We start from the raw sequence: 8,934 nt of genomic DNA, 5'->3' as shown, positions 1-8,934 counted from the left end.
GACTTGTGATCCTTCAAGCAGGGGTCTCCAAAAAGTTTTGATAATGTATTTATGTCAAAAAACTAGTTGTGAGTATATACCTAATAAAAACAAATGTGTTGTGCACCACTACAATAATAAAATGAATATGTCATAAAATGTGTTTATATACTGTACTACCTCCTTATGTGCAATTTTACTTCCCAGAGTTTCTATTACCTGAGATTAACTGAGATTCAAAGTATTGAAAGGAAAATTTCAGAAATAAGCAATTCATAATTCTGGATTATCATCAGAAGGGAAGTGGTGACCTAATGTTGCATTCCAAGGCCTGTGACATTTGTGTCACTTCATCTCGTCATGTGGGGGCTGGATCATCTCATATCATCACAAGAAGGCTGAGTCTAGAATGTGATATTGTGAGAGAGAAAGAGACCACATTCACACAACTTTCATTACAGTATATTTTCAATATTAATATTGGCTTTTGTATAACTTCAAAATTGTTTTTTACTGTGCCAAATTTATAAATTAAACTTCAAATCAAAGGTATTCATGCATAGGAAAAACATGGTTTATAGAGAGTTTAGTACAATGAGTGGTTTCAGGCATCTCCTAGGGGTCTTGGAACATATCCCCTATGGGGTAGGGGGAGGGGCTGTGGTAAGAGTATGAGATTAAAAATGCTAAATAAAAATTCTATTATTTTAATTTATAGCCCACTTTGGAGATTATTTCTCAAATTTCAAAGTGCAAAAAAAAAAAAAAAAAAAAAAAACTTGCCTGGGGATAGTTTCTTAAAAATGCAGATTTGCCAGGTATGGTGGTATGCCCTTGTAATTTCAGCAGCTTGGGAGGCTGTGCGGGAGGACTGCAAGTTCAAGTCCAGCCTCAGCAATTTAGCAAGAACCTAAGTAACTTAGCAAGACCCTGTCTCAAAATAAAAATATGAAAAAGGGCTAGAGATGGAGTGTAATCCCTAGTACCAAAAAACAAAGGGGTGGGATTTAGTCTGAGAATTTGCTTTTTTAATAAGAGAGTAAGTGATGCGGATGTTGACATTTAAAAAAAAAATCTTAAACTCATAGCTGACACTACTGGTCCATTGTCTACATTTTTAGCTGCAAGAATCCAAATTAAATATCACATTTCACAAATTACTTCTTAATGATAAAAACACTTCAAAAAATATAAGAGCACATTCTTGACCCAGGAACCCTTAACCCAACTGGTTAAGCTGGATTTGCTCATCCCAAAACAGGTCTGTGTTTCTTCTACCCTTCTCAAAAGTACCTGCCCTACCGGCTCCAATTCTGGGTTTCCACATGATGACCTGGTAGATAGATTCTAGTGGCTATCAATCTTATTGCTTAGTGTCTCCCTCCTTAATGTAGTGCCTTGACCTTATAGAAACAAGCTCCTTTTAGCTTTTGTACCAACAGTACTGCCCTGGAGTGAAGCATCACCCAGGAACAATGACAGTTAAGGAGATGCCAGAGAACACAGTCATCAAGATAGATATTATAATAACTCAATATTTTTTAAATTTGGCTGAACACCTACCACTAAAAAATGAAGTTTCATTCCTCCCAAATGTCTTTTTGATTCCCCTGTTGGAAACTGTTCAATAGCACAAGGGGCGAAGTCACACATCTCCTAGATGTTCTCTTCCAAGTAATTGGCAAATACAGTCTTCAATAAACTAACAAACTTTCTGAAAGTCTTTAAATCATAGCACAAAATATTTGGGGGAAAAATAAAATATTTATAATATCAATATTCTAAATTATTAAAAGTCAAGAAAGAATACTTGAGCGTTTGATGTCTTTTGATGGAATTGGCTTGAAAGATGCAACAAGTCACTCTAGTGGCTGAAAGGTTAGCTTAGTTTAAATCTCAAATGTTGCTAAAATCTACCATTCTCCAGTTTCTGTGCATGAATAGATTGTAAGAGGCACCAGATTTGGTAGCATTTCCACGTAGAGGTTAAAAAAAAAGGTTTAAAAGCCTTTTGAAGGAAGAATACAGTCAATCTCAATCATCCAAGCTGGGGACTTCAATGCTGTCTTTCCTTTTCCTGTTTCTTCATTTTGCCACTATCAATTGGTTGCTAAATTCCGTCAGTCTTATTCCTCAGCAGTCTTTTGGATCCACTTTTTATCCTTTCTAACCCTTCTGCCACTAAGCCCGGACATGCTACAGCCTCCATTCCTCTTCAAGAATCCAGATTCTTACAACTTAATTCATTCTTCACAACACACAGTACTCCTTCTGAAATAAAGATCTGCTCATTTCGTTTTATAGCTTTAAAACTTCATAAATCTCCCCATTATGGGCTGGATGCATGGCATTTAATCTGGTGACACTCACCAGCCTTGCCTTATTTTTTTTGTGTTTCCCTGACACTTAACTACAGCTGCTTGGCATAGTGGTGGTTGAAATCATTGAGAAATAGATAACACTCTGCCTCCAGGGAATCGTGGATCTCAAATATTATATAGGCCTGATCCCAGATAGGACTTTGTTTGCTTTTTAGATGTAATCTGAGAATTAAACCAAATGAGAAAAAGTACAATCAAGTAGACTGATAAAGATGGAGGTGAATACAGAGGTAGGAAGGGGGGGAGAAGGAATAAAAACATCAATATGATTATTTGAGCCTTGGATTCTTTGAGCCATGCCTGTTACAACCCTCTTCTAGATATAACCATTTAGATCTTTATGTGAATTTATTCTTCATAATAAATTCCTTCTTTTTACATAGACCAGTTTGAGTTCCTAAATTAACAATGAAAGGAGTCCTGACCAATATAATAAGCCTGATAAAAATTGAATTTTGTTGCTCTTCATTATTATAAAATGGGTCCATGTGATTTTCAGGTTTCTAGTTAAAAATGGCCAAAATAGAGAACAATAGCAGCAATGAAAGAAATAAAAATAGAAAGAACCCTGAAGAACAGAAAATGAAGGGAAGGGAATAAAGATGGCTAAATAGAATTTATTTCTATGAAGGTTTTTCATTTTCTGATTGGTCCAAATTTTAGAATTCTCCAAAACCAACTAGGCTCCTATGTGAGAGACCAACCTGGCATGTGACTGAGTTAACTCCCCTACTGGGCGATGTAGCCTCAGGCACCCATGTTGCTAGACTGCCTGCTCTTCTAGGGTTCCAGTGACTGTCTTCTTGCCCAGGCGTGGCTTTCACATCCCTATGGGTGAGCTATGCTCACCCATTTCTTTGTAATATTACTCCTTGCCCTGTTTAGGATAGAATGTTCCATGGAAGTGCCTTATGTATGTCCCCTTCTCTTACTGTACTCTTGGGGGTGGCCTACCTATATGTCAGTCAACCTGCTGACAGTGGACATCATGAAGATACACTCAGCCCCCTGAAACCTGACCCCTTGCCTCATGTGAATAGCTTCTCCTCAATAAAAGGGGTCAGAGCGCGCGCGCGCTCGCTCTCTCTCTCTCTCTCTCTCTCTCTCTCTCTCTCTCTCTCTCTCTTTCTTCCTGCGGACCCTTAAGGTCAGAGGAGCCATCACAGCGACCCCAAAGAAAAAGGTATTTGTGTCTCTTGTGTGGTTATTTTGTGCAGCCCAGTTAGCCCAGTTCAACTGGAGTGACCCCTGAGCCTTTTAGTCATGAACAAACCCGGCACTCCTATACTTAGGAATGAGTAGAGCTCAATATACATGTTTTATATATCTAAAGCAATTAATAGCAATACAAAAAAAGAATATGCAATTTTCAAAGCTGGTGACTTGTTCTACTGGTCCTAATATTATTCAGGGGGAAGGAAGGACAGAAAAATTTATCCTCATTATTGTTTTCCTACTCACTTCTTTGCTGAGTGGCACAGTGACCTTCCCACTGCAGATGCTCATAATCTGCTAACTTCTCAACATCTGTTACTATTGCTACTTGGAAAATTCAGAGCCCAACATACAGCTGGACTTTGCCTTTATTATGGTCACAGAGGAATCTACCAAGTGAACAGGATTGATTATTTCATGCAGCCCATACATGTTCCCTTTGGATATCTACTCCAACCTGAACTACTGGAGTCTGAGATGACCTTTGACTTTTGATCCCCTTCAACTTGCTATCCACAGCAAAAGCACTTGTGGCAATTAGCAAAAACAATTTAAATCACATATTTGTCTTTATCTTAGTAACTTATTCTTTGTGCATCAAAATTAATCGCTTTAGAACCACACTTTATTGTCTGAATAAGTAGATTCCTTTTCAAAAATACATTACAAATTGATCACATCTTCTTATAACAAATTCAAAGATCTATGATATACTCTTCGAATCTCCAAAAGCTAAGTCTAAAGATGTTTGGCCAAATGCTCTTTCTTGTATATGACTTTCATTATATTTGTAGATTTTCCACAACTTGTTAGCATTTCTTTTTGAACACCAACAACTCAAATGAGCAATCCCTAAAAAAAGCAATTCAAGAACAGAACATTATTTTCTCATCAGCAAATTGGTTGCAGGTAGTATGTTGGCTGTCTGGATACTACTGGAGCATGGACTTGGGTGGCAGCTGTCAGCAAGTCAATTTGTGGACATGCTGAGGGTCACCCTCTACATGTCTTCTTCTCTTAATTTCACTCCCATATCTCTCATTAAGATGAGAAGTCTTACCTCCCCTACATGTGGTTTTCTCAGCAGCTTGCTGGCCTGTTCACTAGTTGGGTTGATTTATGATTTAATTTTATGGATGATATCACACAATTATCTCCAGATGGAATAATCAGGATGAAGAGCTGCCAACCAACATTAGGAATGAAGCAGGTTCATCCAGCACCAGCCATTTCTGCACTGTAATTATTTTTTGTTTTGACTTCATAAATTTGTCCAGAGACACTGGGTGTTCCTTTTCAGCAGGGTCTCATTTGTCTAATTCAAATGAGATTATCTCACTCTGGTCCCCCTACTTCCCTATATTTCTCTTATCACTCTGCATCCAACGGAGAGACTCATAAATTATGATTTGTGAAGCTAAAAATACACAAAATCTAATCTGCCCAATTTATGATGTACTCATGGAGTCATCTTGATGAATTATGAATCTTAAAGTTTTGATTTAGGCCAGCACTTTGATGGGGAGAGGCATCAGAATAGAGGCAGAGCTGGTGAACTGCAGGTTCCCTCATCACTGAAGTCACGTAAATAAACCTTGCCCAGTCAAAGCCAGAAACACAAGGTCAGTTATAATCACTGTGTCTATTGCTGTCGGTGGCTCTGTGATCCCATGGTCCCATAGGGCATTTGTTCTTTGGTCTTTTTAATCCTGCACTGCAGAATTTTAAAGATCAGTTTTGCTAGGGGTTCTCCATTTTCCGTTAGTAAAGATTCCCAAATCTCAAATGGCTTAATTTCTTTCTAAGCATAATTTCTAAATGCTGCATTATTGTGATATCACAAGCAAGGCTGCCCAGAAGCAGATAAAAGGCAGAATTTAGTGCACAAGGTATTTATTAGGGAGGCATACCTGTGGAGAAAAAAAAGGGGATAGAAGCAGAATTGGAAAGAGTATCCTCTTTCCAATTATAGTGCAATTCTAAATTGAGCTATAATAAAAATCCAGTGAAATCTTGGCTAACTAAGCAAGGAACTCAGAAATAAATATTGCCCAGCAAAGTTCTCCTGTAGTCAAAATGGCTAGATTTTTATATCCTTACCTCAACTCAGTCACTAAACCTGGGTCTATTCTGAAAACTGAGTGACCTTGAGCAGACAATTTTCTGATAGAAAATAGACTCTGCACTAGATGTCAGTTGCAGGTTTCTGCTAAACTTGCTCTCCACGGCTGACAGCAACTCTTTCCTTGAAGTGGGACACAAGCAATGCATCTCCATGCCCCTAACCACGTGGGTTCAAACACTGGCTTCACTATTCGCTACTATGTAACTAATAATAATAGCCAATTCTTATCAAACCTTACTAGGCATCCCTTGTCAGTATTTTATATCACTTAGACTCAATAACCCAATGAAGTAGGCACTGATTGCTTCACTTATTGCTTTCATAAAATGGAGAAACTTTCAGAAAATAAGTAACTTGACCCATGATCATACAGTTGGTAAATGGCATAAATAGGTTTCAAATGTGTCTAATTTGGCCTTACACCTTGCAATCTTATTGTAAGTCTCTAAATATAGTTGCCTAATCTCTAAAAAAGAATTTATATTGAGAGTTAAATTAGATCATCTGTCACTATGGTATGAATGTTTGTTTCCTTTCCAAATTCATGTCGAAACTTAAGGTGTTAGTCAGATTTTCGTATCTGTAACCAAAAGATCCAACAAGAACAAATTAGAGGAAGAAAAGTTTATTTTGGCTCATGGTTTCAGAGCCAAAATAAACTTTCAGGTTCAGTCCACAGTTGGTGATACTCCATAGCTCTTGGCCCAAGACAAGGAAGAATATCATGGCAAGAGGGCATGCTGGAGGAAAGCTACTTAGTTCCTGACAGCCAGGAAGTATAGAAAACTTGAGTGCAAGAAGTGAGGAAAAATATAATCCCCAACAGCATGTCCCCAATGACGTGCTTCCTCTAGCCATGTCTTACCTGCCTGCAGCTACATCCTACTAATTCATGCAAATTATTAATCTATCAAATGGGTTAATCCACAAATCAGGGTACAACCCTCAAAATCTATTTTTTCTTTCTTTTTTTTTTTTTGTGGTGGTGGTGCTGGGAATTGAACCCAGGGCCTTGTGCATGTGAGGCAAGCACTCTACCAACTGAGCTACATCCCCAGCCCCCCAAAATCCAATCTTTTCACCTCTGATTCCTGTATTGTCTCACACGTGAGTTTTTGGAGAACTCTTTACATGTAAAACTTAACACCTAATCTCCAATGCAACAAAATCAAGAGGTGAATGAGGCCTTCAGAAGCTGATTAGGTCATGGGCCTCCTCCTTCATGAATAGGATTAAGGCCTTTATTAATAAGGCTTCACACTGCATTCAGTCACTTTTCACCATTCTGTCTTTCTCCAGGTCAAGACAGAAGTCAAGGCACCATCTTAGAATATGAGATGGGCCTTTACTAGACATTGAACTTTCCTGAATCTTGATCTTGGAGTTCCCAGCCTCTAACACAGTGAGGAAATAAATTTCTTGTATTAATAAATGACTTAGTGTGTAGTAGTTTGTTAATACAGCTAAGATGGAATAAAATGTCTATGCAAAGTATTTACCACACTGTCTCAATTATGTATACCTGTTATTATTAAAATAGAAGTTGTGAGTTAAAATCATCAAATCATACGTTCTCATAGGATTCTACTGATCTCAAACTTGGTGATGTGGGGAGGTGGAACTTTCAGTAAATGATTAGGACATATAGACTCTTTTTTCATGAATAGGTTAATGTCATTATGCAAAAAATGTGATTCTTATCACAGGAGTGGCCTTCTTACCAAAAGACAAGCATGGTCCATTTCTCTATCACACCTTTTCTTCTTCCTTATTACGGAAGATTATGGCCTCTCAATCATGGACTTCTCAGTGTCAGTACTGTGAACCAATAAGTTTATGTTCATTATAAGTTATCTAGTCTATGTTCTGATATAATAGTGGAAAACAGACTAATACAGTAGTAATTTCCAGAATTTCATTCTTATTTTCAGTGATTTGATTTTTTTTCCCAGTACAGCTGAAGGTTTCTCTATTTTATTCTTCTTTTCAAAGAAACATTTAAAAAAATATTTACTTTTCCCATTGATTTCTTATTTCATTAATTTCTACTCTCTTCATTATTATTTTCTTCTTGATTGACTTGGTATCTTCTCCTCTATTTTTAGGTTTTTATGGTGAAAATTTAGATTACTAATTTGAGATCTTTCTTCTTTTATAATGTAGGAAAGTGTATCTAATTTTCCTTTAAGCACTATTTTATTTACATTGCATATATGTTGTTATATTGTGCTTCAGTTTTTGTTCATCTCAAAGTATTTTTCAAGTGTCTTGTAACTTTCTGATTTGATCTATTAATTATTTACAAGTACTGCTTAATCTTTTCATGTCTCTTTTTACTTTTTTTCCTTTGATTTATTAGTCAGCTATTTTATTTCTGTGTACTGGGAAATTCTTAAAAATTTCTTTCTCTGATCAGTTTCCAATTTTATTTCTTCAATGTATGAAATTGAAAATAACTTGTACAATTTCAAATATTTTAAAAATATTAAGACTTTTTATGACATATGGCCTTTTTATTGCTTAATATTTTGTTTGTACAGAAGAATGCTCCATTTATTTTAAATTTTATTTTAGCTCATGTCTTTGAATTTAAAATATAGCTCTTTCAGATAATATATAGTCAGATGATATTTTACTCTGTTTTGTTTTTATCTTCCTGACAATCTGTTCTTTTTATTGAAGTATTGAATATGTTTACATTAATGTGTTTACTGGTAATGTAGTATTTATAACTTCCATTGTTATTTTTATTTTCTTTTTTACTTTCTATATGTTTCATATCTTTCTTTTCTTCTATTTGTCCATTTCTACCTTCTTTTCTGCTAAATGGATATGTTCTGATGTACTCTTTTAATTCCATTTTATTATTTAGTAAGATTTTGTCACTTTCTTTTACTATACATGCTTTTCAGTTTTTTCATTTAGTTGCCTTGAAAATTACAATGAATATCTTATAATAATTTAGTTTGAATTAATTACAACTTAATTTCAATAATACATAAATTTTTCTCAAATATATCTTCTTTCCTCCACATTCTTTCTGCAATTATTATCATATAAACTATATCTCTATGCATTTTAGGGCCACCACTATAACTTTAAAATTATTACTTCAAGCAGTTGGCTTTTAAATAAAGTAGAAGAATAAAGACTACATTTATGCTTCCTGATGCTGTGTACATGCCTGTAATGCCAGTGACTCAGGAGAATAAGTCAGGAGAATCACAAGTTCAA

The 8,934-nt window shown here is 35.9% G+C and overlaps 1 non-coding gene across 1 annotated transcript; it reads right to left on the bottom strand.

Moving 5' to 3' along the window:
- Positions 1-6,683: 6,683 nt before the first annotated feature.
- On the bottom strand, positions 6,684-6,756 carry Trnav-cac (transfer RNA valine (anticodon CAC)). The gene has a single exon. It is a non-coding gene; the product is annotated as a tRNA-Val (tRNA).
- Positions 6,757-8,934: the final 2,178 nt, after the last annotated feature.

This window comes from Urocitellus parryii, chromosome 3, assembly GCF_045843805.1.
Source record: "Urocitellus parryii isolate mUroPar1 chromosome 3, mUroPar1.hap1, whole genome shotgun sequence".
NCBI classification, from domain to species: Eukaryota; Metazoa; Chordata; class Mammalia; order Rodentia; family Sciuridae; genus Urocitellus; species Urocitellus parryii.
The sequence above is the reverse complement of the archived record's forward strand: the minus strand, read 5'-3'. Positions and strand labels throughout refer to the sequence as shown.